The sequence below is a fragment of the Sus scrofa genome, chromosome 7 (genome assembly GCF_000003025.6).
Source record: "Sus scrofa isolate TJ Tabasco breed Duroc chromosome 7, Sscrofa11.1, whole genome shotgun sequence".
In the NCBI taxonomy this organism is placed as follows: Eukaryota; Metazoa; Chordata; class Mammalia; order Artiodactyla; family Suidae; genus Sus; species Sus scrofa.
The window spans coordinates 115,056,893-115,072,071 of NC_010449.5; the positions used below are offsets into that span (position 1 = coordinate 115,056,893).

Here is a 15,179-nt window from a genome sequence, read left to right on the forward strand (position 1 = left end):
TAGACACCCCAAGGGGTGCACCCTAGGTGGGGAATAGCCCAAAGGACGCCATGAGTGGCTTAATTATTACTGATGACGTCATGATCATCATCAAGGTGTAATTTACATACAGGGACATGTAAGTGCACCACGGGATCGGCTTTGACAAATGCGGGGCCAGCGTAAGCCACGCCTCTGCACGGACCTAGACCGGCTCCACCCCCAGGAAGCTCCCTGTGCCGCCTTCCAGTCCATCCCCACCCTGGAGGCACGCGCCGCTCTGCTTTCGAAAGTCGCAGAGGAGAGTTGCTTGTTCTTGAAATTCACATCCGTGCCATCACGCCCTGGGTATTTCGGCATCCTTGATTGAGTGATGTTTGTGTGATTCACCCACACTGTCGCCTATTTCAGCAGTCCCTTCCTTTTTGCAGCTGAGTCCTATGAAATGGATAGACCACACTTTGTTGATCCTGTACTCGTGCTGATGGACACCTGGGCTGTTTCCAGGGTTGACTTTTGTCAACAAAGCTGCTATAAACATCTGCGAACATGGTATAGGCATGCGTTCGTATTTCTCTACATGTTACGTCTTTCTCAGCTAGGGGTGGGATCGCTGGCTCCTATGGTGTGTGTCTGATGAGCTTTGTAAGGACATGCCCGCTGTCTTCCCCAAACGCTTGTAGTCGTGTACACTCCTGTTCCGAATAGGGAAAGATGGAGAGAAGGGAGGGGTTACAGGTTACCGAATTGTTATCGAATTGGGGCAGGGCTGCAGCTGGATTAGGAAACCCAGGAAGCCTTCCAGGGAACAGGTGCCGAAGCCCCATTCGCAGGGGTGAGGGCCCCAGAGATGGAACTCAAATCACCACAGCGACCCAGCAGATTCAGAAGTGCTTCTAAGAAATGGTTGGGACAAGGATGTCACTGAGCTGCCTGGCGGCTCTCAGCCAGGGTGAGATCAGGCCTTTAGAAGCCCCAACACTGAAAAGAGGGAGAATTCAAACGAGGGACAAACCCGACGATAATGGAGAGGCGACCCGAGGGATTCTCCGTTCCCTCGAGGATCCCGCAGTTCACTGCTGAACGTCTTGAGTGTTTCTCTGTGGAAACATCAAACCCAAAATCCCTACCCCAGTTGTTCCTCTTGGGGTGTCCCTGGCTTGGCTGTGTCTCCCCCGTGACAGGGCATAGACCTTCCCGGCAGCAGCAGTCATTGCTGGAGAGTCAGATACACAGGGTCCTGACCACATACGGTTTGCACTTTCACTGCAAAGGGAAGCAGTTTGGGGTTGGGTTTTTGTTTTTGTTTTAAGTGTTCCACATTTATTTATTTATTTATTTTTTGCCTTTTCTAGGGCCACACCTGCGGCATATGGAGGTTCCCAGGCTAAGGGTCTAATGGGAGCTGTAGCCTCTGGCCTACGCCAGAGTCACAGCAATGCCAGATCTGAGCCGCGTCTGCGACCTACACCACAGCTCACGGCAACACTGGATCCTTAACCCACTGAGCGAGGCCAGGGATCGAACCTGTAACCTCATGGTTCCTAGTCAGATTTGTTAACCACTGCGCCACGAAGGAAACTCCCAGTTTTGGTTTTTGTCACTTTTCCTTCGGGCAGTAACACCTCTGGGCAAGTCTCCAGGGCCAAGCCTGCAGCCCATGGGGACCTGACACCAGTGGCTCACAGGCTCCCCAACACTTCCAAGGCCGGGGTGGTCACCTGCCAGTGTGTGGTCTCAGCCTGGGGCAGCACCCCTCCGGGGGGGACCTAGAAATTGGGGGGGGCTGCCTTCGGTCACCACAACGAGTGAGGCCAGCAGCTACAGCTGTTAACAGCAATGACCTGGATATCTTCATATCAGGTAGACTCGTCCCTCCAAAATGCCACCAGGGCCCCTGCTGAGAAATTCCGTCAACAGAAAGAAGATTTGATTCTAAACGTCATTTGGAATTTGAGGCTAAATTTCAGAGGACCTCTCTTGATGCTCTTTCCTTTTTTTTTTCTTTTATAGCCACACCCATGGCATATGCAAGTTCCCAGGCAAGGGGCTGAATTGGAGCTGCAGCTGCCAGCCTACACCACAGCCACGGCCACAGCAACACCAGATCTGAGCTGCATCTGCGACCTCCACCACGGCTGGTGGGAACACCGACTCCTTCACCCACCGAGCGAGGCCAGGGATCCAACCCACGTCCTCACAGAGACAATGTTGGGTCCTTAACCCACTGAGCCACAAGGGGAACTCCTTGATGCTCTTTTCTTAACATTCACTGCTAATGAGGTGGGAATTTCCTTCTTGCTGACTTTTTCCTAACAGTCAATACTGAAAGCAGGGAGGTTTGTTTGAAAGGGTCCTTCTTGGGCGCCTCCTCTGACGTTCAGCAGTGCTGCTCACCACATGCCTGTGGAGGAACTTCCCCAGGCAAAAAGACCAGATCGGAAAAGGGGGAGGTATTTTATGAAACATCCCAAGGCATAAGTCTGGGATTTTGCCAAGAAAAGAGCTATTGTGTTCAAAGAAAGCAGCCTTATTTATCCTTGCTTGACTCACTCTTTTTACATTAGAAAGATCTGGGGGATGTTGGAGTTGGAGGAAGCCTAGGAAAGAGAATAATCCTGAGGCTCAGGATCCAGGGGTAGCTCTCCCAGGGGGCCAGGGTTAGGACCCCAATCTTTGGGCGGCAGCCCTCTTCAGAGGCGATGAGACCGGGCAGATGGATGGTGCATATTCGAAAAGCAAGCGCCGTGAAGTTTCTCACTCATTCATTCATTCAGCCACCAAACCTGGAGGTGCTTGGAGCCAGGAGCACAAAAAATGAACCTTCCTGGGTCTGGGGCCAGCTGCACAAGACCTGATCACCTCACTTGAGGAGCCAGCAGGCTCCAAGAGAAGAGATACGAGAGGTGCTCAGAAGTTCAAGGTGAAGGTCATTTGTAGCTGAGAGGAAGCCCCTTGGCGCCAAGGTTCAAGGTGGGGGACGATGCCTTGTGAGAGGCAGGTAGTCAGACGGAGGAGGCAGAGGCCACCAGAGTGTGAAGTCCCAGACTCTGGTTCTCTGTCACTTGCCCTCGTTGCCAGGCAAGATTCTGCAAACACGACAGAGAGGCAGGAGGCCGTCATGATAGCTCAGGGGGTCACAGCAGCCTCTCCTGGGACTCAACGAGGCTTTGTCTGCTGTATTCATTAAACACTCCTGATGCCTGTAAAGATAATGAGACTGGCAACCAGAGAGCGACTGAGAATGACATGGGGTCTGTTTGGCTTTATCAAAAGAGCTGCTTTCTTTTCCACCAAGAAAGGCATCATTGAAAGCTTATATTTAGGACTTCTGCTTCTAGCAAGATGGAGTAACAAGAGCCAGATTTGGTACCACTAGTTCCCCTGCGCCCCGCCCCAACCCTGAAACATCTGAAAAAATATGTACCAAACAATGGTTTTCCAAATAGCAGACATCAGGGCAACAGAAGACAGTGGTCCCCGAGAGACAAGAAGCCAAGGAGGTGAGAGAATGTCCAAAGAGCCTGAGCTGCAGGCTTGGAGGGGAGATGGGGCTGCGAGTCCAGGGAGCGAGAAGGACAGGTGAGGTCTCTCCCCAAGGAAACTTCCAGAAAAGCAGAGGGAGCCAACAGTACCCAAGGAAATCCACCCACAAATATATAATTACACATAGTGGCCAGTGCTGGAAAAGAAATTAAGAGGCCAAGATGTGCCCCCTGCAAGAGTCTGGAAAAGAAGCAGCTGGGTGGAGCTCCCTGGTGGGGTAGTGGGTTAAGGATCCAGCACTGTCACTGCTCCGGTCAGAGCTGTGCCACTGGTTCGATTCCCTGCCCCTGGAATTTCCAACAAAAATTAATTAATTAATTCAAATCAGTGAGTGTTATTAGACCAAAATTAAAAGAATCAGTTGGGAGGGGGGTCCCTTTGGATGTGCCTACCCGAGCGGGTAGCAACGGGGCTGAGCCCCAAGGAGGTTCCTGCCCGGGGCACAAGGACCTGCCCAAGGCCTGGTGCCACGGAGGATGCGCGTGAGGTTGGCTGCTCTCGGTGACCAGCGCCTCCCTTATGTTCCTCACTGAGTTTTTGCAACTCTCAAATGGGACAGCGGTGACAGTGCTCTCGAGGGTACCAGGAGCAGCACCATCATTTGCAGGGCACTGATGCTGAGGTCACTGATAGTTTCCCTTCTGTAGGTGGGGCCTCTGAGGCCACACAGCCAGGGGCCTGCTGGGATTGGAACCAGGTGTGCCTGGTGACAGCGCTGATGCCAACTCAGCACCTATTTAGGTAGGACCCGGGACCTGTCCCTTCTGTCTCGTCTGCAGAGCCGTGCACTGGGGATGTTTGATAGGAGGGAACCTAGTGGGGCACGAATGAATCAAAAGGACAAATCGGGTGAAAACAACCTCGGTTTTTCAAGGTTGTTTCTTTTTTTTTAGGACCACGCCTGTGGCATATGGAGGTTCCCAGGCTAGGGGTCGAACGGGAGCTGTAACCACTGGCCTATACCACAGCTCATGGCAACGCTGGATCCTTAACCCACTGAGTGAGGCCAGGGATCGAACCTGCATCCTCATGGATACTAGTCAGATTCCTTTCCGCTGAGCCATAACAGGAACTCTGTTGTAAGGTATTTCAAAGGGTTCCTAGGAGAAGGGAGTGACGGCATGTTCTTTGTTTTGACTCATGTATCCATTGTGAGATGGAGGTTACGGTTTATCCCTGGCCCAGCCTCTGGCCCCTCCTGGCCACCTCGGGACGCCAGCCCCTCACTCACATGGCTCCCGAGTGAGCGCAGCCTGAGCACTAGGCACTGCTGGGGACTCCCCGGCGTGCAGTGGCCTCTGGGGCATCCTTAGCCGTCTTTCCTAACTTACCCAGTCTGATGAGTCGTGCCCCAGCTGCCCGAGTGGCTTGCCGATGGATGCCCAGGAGCTAGCTTTGGTCATGATCAGATGAGGAGGTGCCGCCGCTTGGCTTCCTGCTCCTGGTGGCCTTGCTCCCAGCCCACTGTATGTGCGTATCACAGCCCCTGAGCTCAGGCCCTTCAAGGGCCCCTGAGCTGCGGAGACCACTCTCCTTCAAGAGGTTAATGTCCATGAACACACTTCCCAAACCACAGCAGACAGCTCAGCCTCTTCTGCAGAAACTGAGGTCAGAGGCTGACCTGGGCCTCACGACACCACGGGGGATGCGCCATCCTTGGGTCCCAGGCACTGTGCTGGACTTTGGGAGCAGAGGCAAAGGGGACCATATAGCAGAGCTCCAAGGGACAGTCTCGGGGCACAGGTGTCGCTCAGGGCAGGTGGGCTCCCTCTCAGTTCCGTGCCCTCCTGCCCACATCGAGGGTCTTGGGGACACACTCCCGCATGCCTAGGAAGAGTGCACACACGTGGGACGCGGGGCACATGCTGCCAGCTGATGGAGCGTTTGAAGAGCGTTGAAGAGGCTGTTGACTCTCGCCCGGCCTCAGCCTGCTCACCGCCCCGCCCCAGCGGCTTTACTGGCTCTTGAGGACGGTGACGGGTCCAGGAACTTTACTCAGATCTTGGTGGGGTGGCAGAACGCAGTCCCGAGACCCTCTGACAAAGGAGGACAGGGAGCCTGGGAGGAGGGAAGGGGCAGACCCGGGCCTCAGGTCCCCCAGCCCTGCTTTACGTGCTGCTCCCCGGGGACCTTGAAGGACATGCGTTCTCAGAAGTCCCATCACAGGCTGACAGCCCTCCCTTCACTGCTTGGGGTCCCCAGCCCCAGCTGGCTCAGGCTGCCTGACACAGACCCCAAGTCCACTGGGGGGAGGGTGGGGCAGGGCAGCGGCCCCTCCCTCTCCCACCCCGCCCCCACACAGAGCCCATTGTCTCCTGAGCACAAGGGACCAACTCAGGCCACCGCTCTCCATTGATGGGCACAGGGCATCCACGGGGAAGCCTGTGCCAGGGGCGTGTGCCCGGCCGCGTGGGCCAGCTCAGGGCGGGGCGCTGCTCAGTTCTCAGCTGAAGGCGCAGGAGAGTTTAGTGCACAAACACAAAATCGGACCGTGGCACTTTATCCAAACCCCTGAAATTGGCACCCATTTCTAGAGACGGGGGGAGTCTCCGAGTGGCCGGGACAGTGAAGATCTGCGCCTCGGCCTGGGGCCCCCCCGCCCCATCTCCGCCCATGGGAACCTGGCTCTGGGCGCAGCACAGAGACGGCTGCTGCATCCGTCTTTCCCATTCCTCCCCCAGACCCGAGGTTCCTGCGGCAGGAAGCCCGTGGCTGCCCAGTAAGAGTGGACAGAAGGCATGAATTCTCCGCTCCTGGGGGCACCTGGGCAGCCTGCCTTTTCCAGAACCAAGGGACCTCTCCCTGCTGGTTGTACCCTGTGGCCTAAATGGGGTCACTGGCCTCCAGCTCAGGGCGGGCAGGGGGCCTGCTTGGGGGGCGCTCGCCCTCCACACCTCCCACAGCCCTGTGGTTTGTCTCCACTGCCTCCCAAATCCGGCCCAGGTGCCCCCTTCCTGCTCCGCCAGCCGGGCTGTGCCAGGCAGCTGTGCATCCCCAGCTTTCATGCGCTGGAGACAGAGCTGGTTGGTCTGCGGAAGCTGGGGCGGCCCTGGCCAGCCTCTGGTGAGGGGTTCTGCCGACGACAGACCTCAGTGAGTCACCGGGACTCCAGAGGGGCTGGAACTCCAGGGCCGACCAGGCTGCCCACATAGCTAGGCTTCACTGGGGGGGCTGCTCAGCACCCCTGGTCCCCCCTTCACTGCTGGACCGATGGCCCTCCCAACATTCTCTCTGCCCTCGGCTTCTTCTCAGCCACTGCCCTGTGTGCAGCATCTCTCAAACCTGCTCCATGGGCTGGAAGCATCCAGCAGCAAGCCCTCACCTCCCCGCCCTGCCCTCCTCCCAGGCTCAGGCCCCAGCCTGGGGGCCCGTGTGCCCCCAGCTCCACAGCTAGGCCATCAGCGGCCAGCGTGGCTGTGCCCTACGGCCCCTCTCCACCTGCCTCTCCCAGACTCCAGGGAAGCCCAGCCTGGTCACCGCTGTCACCCAGCCCCTCCCTCCTGGGGTACGTCCCCCGGTTCAGCACAGCGGCTGTCTTCACTGGCTTTTCAAAGGACCTGGAGTTAAATTCCAGTTTCTGATGCTGAGAAAATCGTTGAGTCTTTTAGGTTTAATCTCAGTGTCCCCCACTAAGAATTGAGGGGAGCAAGGGCACCTTCCCCACAGATACCCAATCAGAGGGTTTGCGGCAGACACCCCTCGCGGACCCAGCCCATCCGCCCCCTTCTCCTTAGGGGAACCCCAAATCTCCTCCTGTGTCCCTGGCCCCCCACAGGGCCCAGCTTTGGGGAGGCGGGTCCAGCCCAGGAGGTGGGTATCCACTCTGGTCTCAACCAGGCCTGGCTGTTTCAGCCCATCTGCCCCAACTGAGTCGGAGGCAGGCAGGGTTGACCGTCACATAGATGGTTTTGTGAGAGAGGTAGAGGAAGCTTGACTGCGGCCATTTATGAGAAAATGTGGGAGGAGAAATGAAAACAGCAGGTGTGCACAGCTTGTTGGTGGAGTTTTGTTGCAACAGGGAACAGCAACATGGAGCCATAGCTGGGGGGAGAAGTGGTGACAAGAGAGGGACTCCAAGACGGGAGATGGTGGGCGTGACCCAGGAGGGGCTGGTGGCTGTGCCCAGGTGGGCAGAGCCGTGCTGCGGAGGAGCGGTGGGGAGAGAGATGCAGGTGGATGACAGGTGGGAGGCAGCGGAAGCTGCCCTTGGATGGGGTCAATGGTCTCAGCGAAGAGGCAGGCTGGGCCAGCAGCTGAGAGTCGGACAGGGGAGGTGCTGGGCGTGGAGGGGAGCAGAGAGGGTGTGAGCTGGTTTTCTCCAAGGGCAGGTAAGTGCCTAGACTGGGGAAGGGAGGGCCGGTGATGTCAGAGGGAGTCCAGTTCAAAGCTGGTCATGGTGTCCAGCTGCTGCAGCTGCCAGCGTGTGTGATGAAGTGAGTGCAGGGCGCTCGGAGAGTGGAGGTAGTGCTGGACCAGAGGCAATGGACCAGAGACAGAGACAGAGGCACACAAAACGGTCATGTGATGGTGCCTGACTTCACTCGGGTGGGTGGCGGAGCTGGGATTTGAACCCACAAAGGGCCAACCCCTAATCGCTACACAAACAAAAAATAAGCCAGCCAGCAAATCTGGGGGCGGGGACAATGCCAGTTGTGGAAAAAGGAAATTGGTGTCACCTGGGGTTTGGGGAAAGATTCTTTGAGGAGGTGACATTGTGGTGGAGACCTACAGGGCTGGGGCAAGGGACAACCCTATGGAAAGGTCCTACTGGGGCTGGCGGAGGCCAGCAAGGGAAGGGACAGGGAGCGGGCAGCGGGTGCCCCAAGCTTCTGCTGAGCCCTCCCCGCTGAAGCCCTGGTGAGGGGCTCGGGGCCCTTCCATCTGTGAGTCCCGGCCACTTGCCTGAGCTCCAGGGGACACTCACTCCTCTGATTCATTTTTCCTGCCTGGCGTCCCGGGCATGGAGCCCAGTGTGGTGGCACTGTGACTGCTTATCATAAAGGACACGGTTCTCAGGCTCAGCTTCTGAGGGGGAGCATTAAAAAAAAAAAAAAAACCACCTGATACATTATTAATAATCGTCTCCATCATTCCTGTGCCTAATTAGGAAAGAAAGATGATGAATTGGACTGGAGGCTCTGTGGTAGGGGCAGTCGTGGCACTGCCCGATCCCAGGGCGAGGGCTGGGGAGGCCCGGGCAGGAGCTGAGAACAGCAGGCCGCTGCCTGGTGCAATGCATTATGCTTCTGGTGGTGACTGCAAAACACGTCTCCCCTTGTTCTTTGCCCAAACAGCCTCTTTGTGAGGCCCCTCAAGGCCGAGACTTGTACTCAGCAGCACCGTTCTCTTAGGAGCTGCTGCCCACCACTTCTCTGCGCCCTGGGCCCCCCAGAGCTGCCGAGCCTTCGCTTCCCACCCCAGGCTGCAGAAGCACCGCTGCACAGAGTGAGTGATGAGACAGTGTCACAGGGGGCAAGCCCTGGGGGACCACTGGAGCCCAGCCTTAGTGCCCTGACTCCCCAGCATTCAAACGCAATGTCACTCACTGGCTCAACACGTATCTGCTAAGAGCCTAAGTGCCAGGTGCCGAGGAGATGAAGGCCAGCGGAACCCGCCAGGGCCCGGGCCCCCATGATGGAGTCTGCTGGAGAATGGACGCGAATCCAGTCATCGCCAGCCAAGTGCACTCTTGAGTTCTCACTGACATACTTAACTGCACATGTGCCTTAGCTACACACAGCAGGAAACGACAAAACAAAAAGTAAGAATTCCCTGAACACCAAGAGCCAACGTAAGTTGACTGAGAACAGGCTCATGACCTTGGGATGGGGACAGGCTCCCGATGGTGTATGTTAAATGCCAGCAGAGTCCCAGAGCCCAGGTGATGCTCAGAACGTGCTGGATCACGTTCTCCCTGCCAGAGGGCACTGAGACTGGCACTGAAATGACAGGGTCTCATGACTGCCTGGTCAGATATGATCTGCTCCATCTAAACAGCTGAGAAGAGTGGTTCAGGATCAACTCAGACCCGTGGTGGACAAACTCTGGCCCCCAGGCCAAATCTGGCCCACTACCTGCTTTTGTCAATAAAGTTTTATTAAAACGCAGACACACCCATCTGTTTACATATTGTCAAGGCTGCTTTCTCCCTGCGTTGCTGCATCGGCAGAGTCGAGCAGCTGCAGAAGAGATTGTACAGGCTGCAAAGCCTGAGCCGTTAGCTCTCTGGTCTTTTATAGAAACAGTGTGTCTACTGCTCCCTAATGTGGGGTGGTCTTCACCTGAGATTCTTAGACAAGCTTAGAAAATTGATCTGACAGTCCCCTGAAATTATTCTCCAAATTTGCATTTTACAAGTAATTCTTTCTCTTTTTTCTTTCTCCAAACGTCACACCAGTGCCCTGGTGGGAGGTGTCTAGACATGTGACACGGGGCTCTCGTCTGTCTGGGAGTTTTAACACTGAGTCTTGGCTTGGCCACACCACACCTGCGAAGCAGTCTATTGCTGGGGTGACCACACTCCCTGGAGGGTTGATGGGGAGCATTCAGTGGGTCTTCACATCAGGTCTACTGCAGATTTAGGACGGATGCCCCCGGGAGCCACCTACACTAACTGTCCTTCAATGGAACAGGCTGATTCCTCGGGTGTCTGGCTCCAAGACTCTTTCTGGCTCCCAATCTGATGAAAGGCTGACCCTCATCTTAGCAGTGGCACAGGCAGCTCTGTTCCATTGCTGCTCTGGTTTTAAACACACAAGAGAGCAAGAGAGGAAGTTCCTGTGTGGCGCATCGGGCTGAGATCTGGCATTGCTGACGCTGCGACACAGGTCACAGTTACGGCTCTGGTTCGATCCCTGGCCCGGGAACTTCCACATGCTGCAGTTGTGGCCAAACACACACACACACACACACACACACACACATACGAGAGAGAGAGAGAGAGAGAGAGGAGAGGAGAGAGAGAGAGAGGAGAGAGAGAGAGAGAGAGAGAGAGAGAGAGAGAGAGAGACAGAGGCGAGAAGGAGCTCAAAGAGAGCTAGAGAGCAGCTCGCCCCTCTGTCCCTCCATCCCCCCCACCCCCGACTGGCCTCTCTGCGTGCATCTTGGGATCTTTTTGTTTGCTGGGCATTTGGACATAAGCTGCTGCAGCTGCTCTGCCCAGACCTGGCCATGAAGGTGTGTGGTACAAGGTGGGATCTGCTTCCTGCCAGGGCTGGGGTGCAGGGGACATGCAGCTACCCTGACTTTCCTGGGCACCTACACTTCTTTTAGAAGACTCCCCCCGGGGCTGCTGGGTGGCCAGGCACAGGCGGAGAGCCTGGGAATTTACTCCCCCAAAGCCCAGAGTGTCCTCGACCAGGGCCAGGTGCGACAGTCAGCCCCTGCCTTGTGGACGACAGTAAAGGCATCACCAGTCCTCCAGAGCTTCTGGCGGGATCAGGCTCAGGCCTCCTGGACTCTCACTTGGCCTCCTCCCCGTCCCTGTCCCTTCTCCTCTGCCGCCTTCCAGTCCCCCCCCCACCCCGCCCCCCGGGAATACCCGCTTTAAGGATCCTCATCTCCAGCTCTGAGGACAGGTTCCATGTCAGGAGCCCAGACATGAGGTCACCGCGGTGCTGAAAGCTCGTGGCTTATCTCCTAACACACCAAATAGAGGAAGTCACATCCCAGCGAGATTCATGCACACTCTCGATGTTCTGGATGATTCCTTCCCAGAACCACCCTTTGCCACTTCTCTGGATGGAGTTTAAGTCTTGCTTAAAAGGTCCCTGTCAGATTAACCCAAGAATGATTTTTGTTCAGGTTGTCACTACAAAGGGACAGGGACGCAGCTGAAAAAGATCACGGCTGCTCAGTTGGTCTTCATTAAAAAAGGAAGAACCTGCAATGTCTGTGGCTTTGGGACAAAACCATAGTTGCAGGGAGAAAAGGAATCCATACCAACGGTCCCTGGATATGCTCTGATAGAGTAGCCACTAGTTGCATGTGACTACCTAAATTTCAATTAACTAAGGGAGTTCCTGTGGTGGTTCAGGGGTAACAAACCCAACTAGTGTCCAGGAGGATGCGAGTTACACCCCTGGACCTGTTCAGTGGGTGAAGGATCCGGCGTTGCCGTGAGCTGCGGTGTAGACCGGCAACTGTAGCTCCGATTCGACCCCTTCCATATGCCTCGGGTGCAGTTGTAAAAAACAAAAGAGTAAAAAAATAAAATACATTTAAATTGATTAAATAAAAATGGAAAATTCAGTTCCTCATGGGTCCTGGCATATTTCAAGTGCTCAAGGGCCCCGCGGAGCAGTGGCCGCCACGCTGGGCAGCACAGGGGCAGAGAGCTTATGTCATCACAGTGCGTTTCCAGGATGGCTCTGGTCCAGGGTGATGAGAGGTGAGGTGAGCTTCGCTTTCCAAAAAGGCAGCCAAGAGTGCTTCCATGCCTCATAGAGAGCAAAAGAAGACAGCCACAGTATGCCGACGGGGCTATCTTCAAAGCACCTGTCCCTTCAGATTTGCTTATTCTATCCCTTCCCTCCCCAAAGGCCAAGGCCGGAGGTATGAGCACCACTTTTTTTTTTTAGGGCCACACCCACGGCATACGGAGGTTCCCAGGCTAGGGGTCCAATCGGAGCTACAGCTGCCAGCCTACACCATAGCCACAGCAACACAGGATCCAAGCCACGTCTGCGACCAACACCACAACTCAGAGCAACGCCAGATCCTTAACCCACTGAGCAAGGCCAGGGATTGAACCCGCCTCCTCATGGTTCCTAGTTGGATTGTTTCTGCTGTGCTGCGGTGGGAACTCCTGAGCACCATTATTTTTTTTTTAGGTAAGGAACTGAGGGCCCTTAAGGGCCAAACAGGCATAGTCACAGAGCTGCTGGTGGAGTGACAGTGCGGCAGCTTCTGAGCTGTAAAGCCCCTTTTGCTGCTGCTGGGAGATTCCAGAGCAATGAGAGCAGCAGGGAGGCCCACCAATTCAGCTCTCTGATGAGCCATTAAGTGTGCCGGGCACACTCTAACACTCACGCCTGGCAGGTGCACTCTTAAGAACACATGGCTTGGTGAGGGGAACTCTTGTGACCTAGAACGTGGTCACTGCGACGCTGAGATAATGAAACAGTGGCTCTGCCCTCCGTGGTGAGCAGCTGTGCAGTGTTTCACTACTGGGAGACGGGGCCAAGCCCATGACCCACGAGAACCCTCTCACACTGCCCGGGGACCACTTCTGTGATGTCAGCCTGTCTGAAGGATGGGGCATGATGACACGGGACAGAGTCTTAACTTGGCAACCGGCTCCGGCCTGGGACTTTTGTTCTCTTTCCGGACAAGCAGCCCATTCTAAAGATTTAGGCCACACAACCTGGCGGCGTTGCTTGGAAACCCCTGGAACTTCTGAAAGTCACTTCCTCCGTCTGGACTTCAAATGCCCAGCTGCTAGACGGAGTGGTGACCTTGGCTTAGAGCAGGGTTCCTTGGTCTCAGCCCTTCTGACATTGAGGGCTACATCATTCTTTGCTGTGTGCGCTGTCCTGGGCACTGGACGCTCTAGGTGCCCGCCTCTGCCCCCCTGCTGCCAGGAGCACCCCTCTCTATTGTGATGACCGAATGTTCCCCGGGGAACAAAGTCTCCTGTTTGAAAACCAGGGGCTGGAAGGCCTCCAGGGCTCTTTCCTGGCTCCTCTACTTGGTGCAGATACAGACGCCTCCAACGCGGTCATGGCCAACAGCGCAGCCCTGACCGGGCTTCCAGAGGGCACCACCCCGATCCCGCTGCCGGAAGGAGTTAGGCCTGACGGCCTTCCAGCTGGAACCTGAGATCCCAAGCCAACTGCCTCCACGGTGACCCCCAGCCACTGAGAGGCCGCGCAGCGGAACTGCCCGTAACAGTGTCCAAGAGGAGGCGCAGGCATTATTTCCCGAAGCATCCATAATTCTCTCTGCCAAGGCAGGAGACAATGCACCTCTGCCACCCACAGCCCAGTTCATTCTAAATCGGAGAACAAGGAGCCCATTCACTGTCCGGAGGGGCAGGGGACAGGCCAGCCTCTCTTCCAGGAAGCGGTGGCCTTTGGCCTTCTCTGATTGCTGGCAAGGGTGACGGAAATTGGGACCGGGGAAGAGGCACTGCTCCTATTGTCTTGTTTTTTGCTGGGGGAAGAAGGGGACATACACTGATGGGCGGTGCTCCCTGACCCCCCCTCCTGGCAGAATTTCCTCATCTTCCCCGGCCAGGGGCAGGGTGAGGGGTGGGGGAAGGGGTGTGGCATGGGGTGAAGCCAACAGCAGCGGTTCTTCTCAAAACCTACCAGAGACCACCCGTTGCCTCACTGAACAGATGACAACACCCTCTTTTCAAACAGGACTCCTTGAAGAATGGAAGGCACAGCAAAGCACCGTTTCTCTGTCCTTTTTCTGGGCGGAGTAGCTCCAAGCCCGAGGGCAGGAGGCCAAAGCCCAGGATGCGTTACCTCCCACAAGCAGAACTTGGAACAACGTGCCCATCTCACAGATGTGTCGGATCGCCATCTACCCAAAGTCATGGCCACTATTGCCTACATTCACCCACAAGGCGAGACCTCTGGACTGGACCTGCCAGGCTGTTTCTGAGACGTCCCTAGTGTTTCTTGCTTGTCATCTGCTGGCAGATGAGCAAAGGCCTAAGGTTTCAGCAAATTTTATGGAGGAATACTTTATGTCGTCCAAAAAAGTTCAAAGGCAGGATCAAGATGGCAGAGGAGTAAGACGTGGCGCTCACCATCTCCCACAAAGACACCAAAAAACAAAAAAAAAAAAAACAAAAAAAAACTACATATAGAACATCTCCTGAACGGTGGCAGAAGACCTTAAATCGCCAAAAAAAGGCAGGAAACCCTCCACATACCTGGGTAGAACAAAAGGAAAAAAAAAAGTTCAAGGAGCTTAATAAAAATACAAACAATAATACCAGCCCCTTCTTTGCCAAATGCTTGTCAAGCCACACTGCGCATGTGTATATCATCTGATTATGGCCTCCTGACCCATCAGGAGATGTGGGTGTCACTGTCCCCAGTTACAGAAGCTCAGTGAGGAGAGGCCAACAGAGAAGCTAGGATTCTAGGACCATCTGATGACAAAGTCCATCTTCCTTCTACCACATTCTATTGCAAATCAGGCAAAGACCACCGATACTGGATTTTAGTAGCAAGGCGCCTTGGCGTGGCTGGAAGAACAGACTGGAACATCGCCTGGGGGGTGCTTGACCTCATCAGATCCATGGTTTCCACGAGCAGGTCCCTGGCCACACGCCCAGCCTTCTCCAGCCCTTCACTTAACTCCTCTTAAGGGTGGAGGGCGGGACTTCCTCAACCAAAGAGTCCCTGAGAAATGCACCAGACCCAGGAACCCAAAGCTTGCTTCATGCCCACCCTGGACCCCAGGAGTGATGGAAAATGGAACATTCTCAGCAAGGGAGAGGTGAGGGAGTAACTTTTCATGACATTCAGGATGAACTCTCCCCTCTGTAATTTCTTACAGCCGCAAGCTCTCTGGACACATTGTTCCAAGATCCAATGGCCACTGAGCCCCTCAAGAAAGGACACTGCTGCCTGTTCTTTATTCTTCATGACAGCTGACCACACAGGTTATCGTAATCAACTGTCCCATCATCTGCC

The 15,179-nt window shown here is 55.4% G+C and overlaps 1 protein-coding gene across 6 annotated transcripts in view; it reads right to left on the reverse strand.

Moving 5' to 3' along the window:
* Nucleotides 1-15,179, reverse strand: part of PRIMA1 (proline rich membrane anchor 1) — a 62,806-nt gene that overhangs the window by 18,267 nt on the left and 29,360 nt on the right. The gene's annotated exons all lie outside the window — the stretch shown is intronic.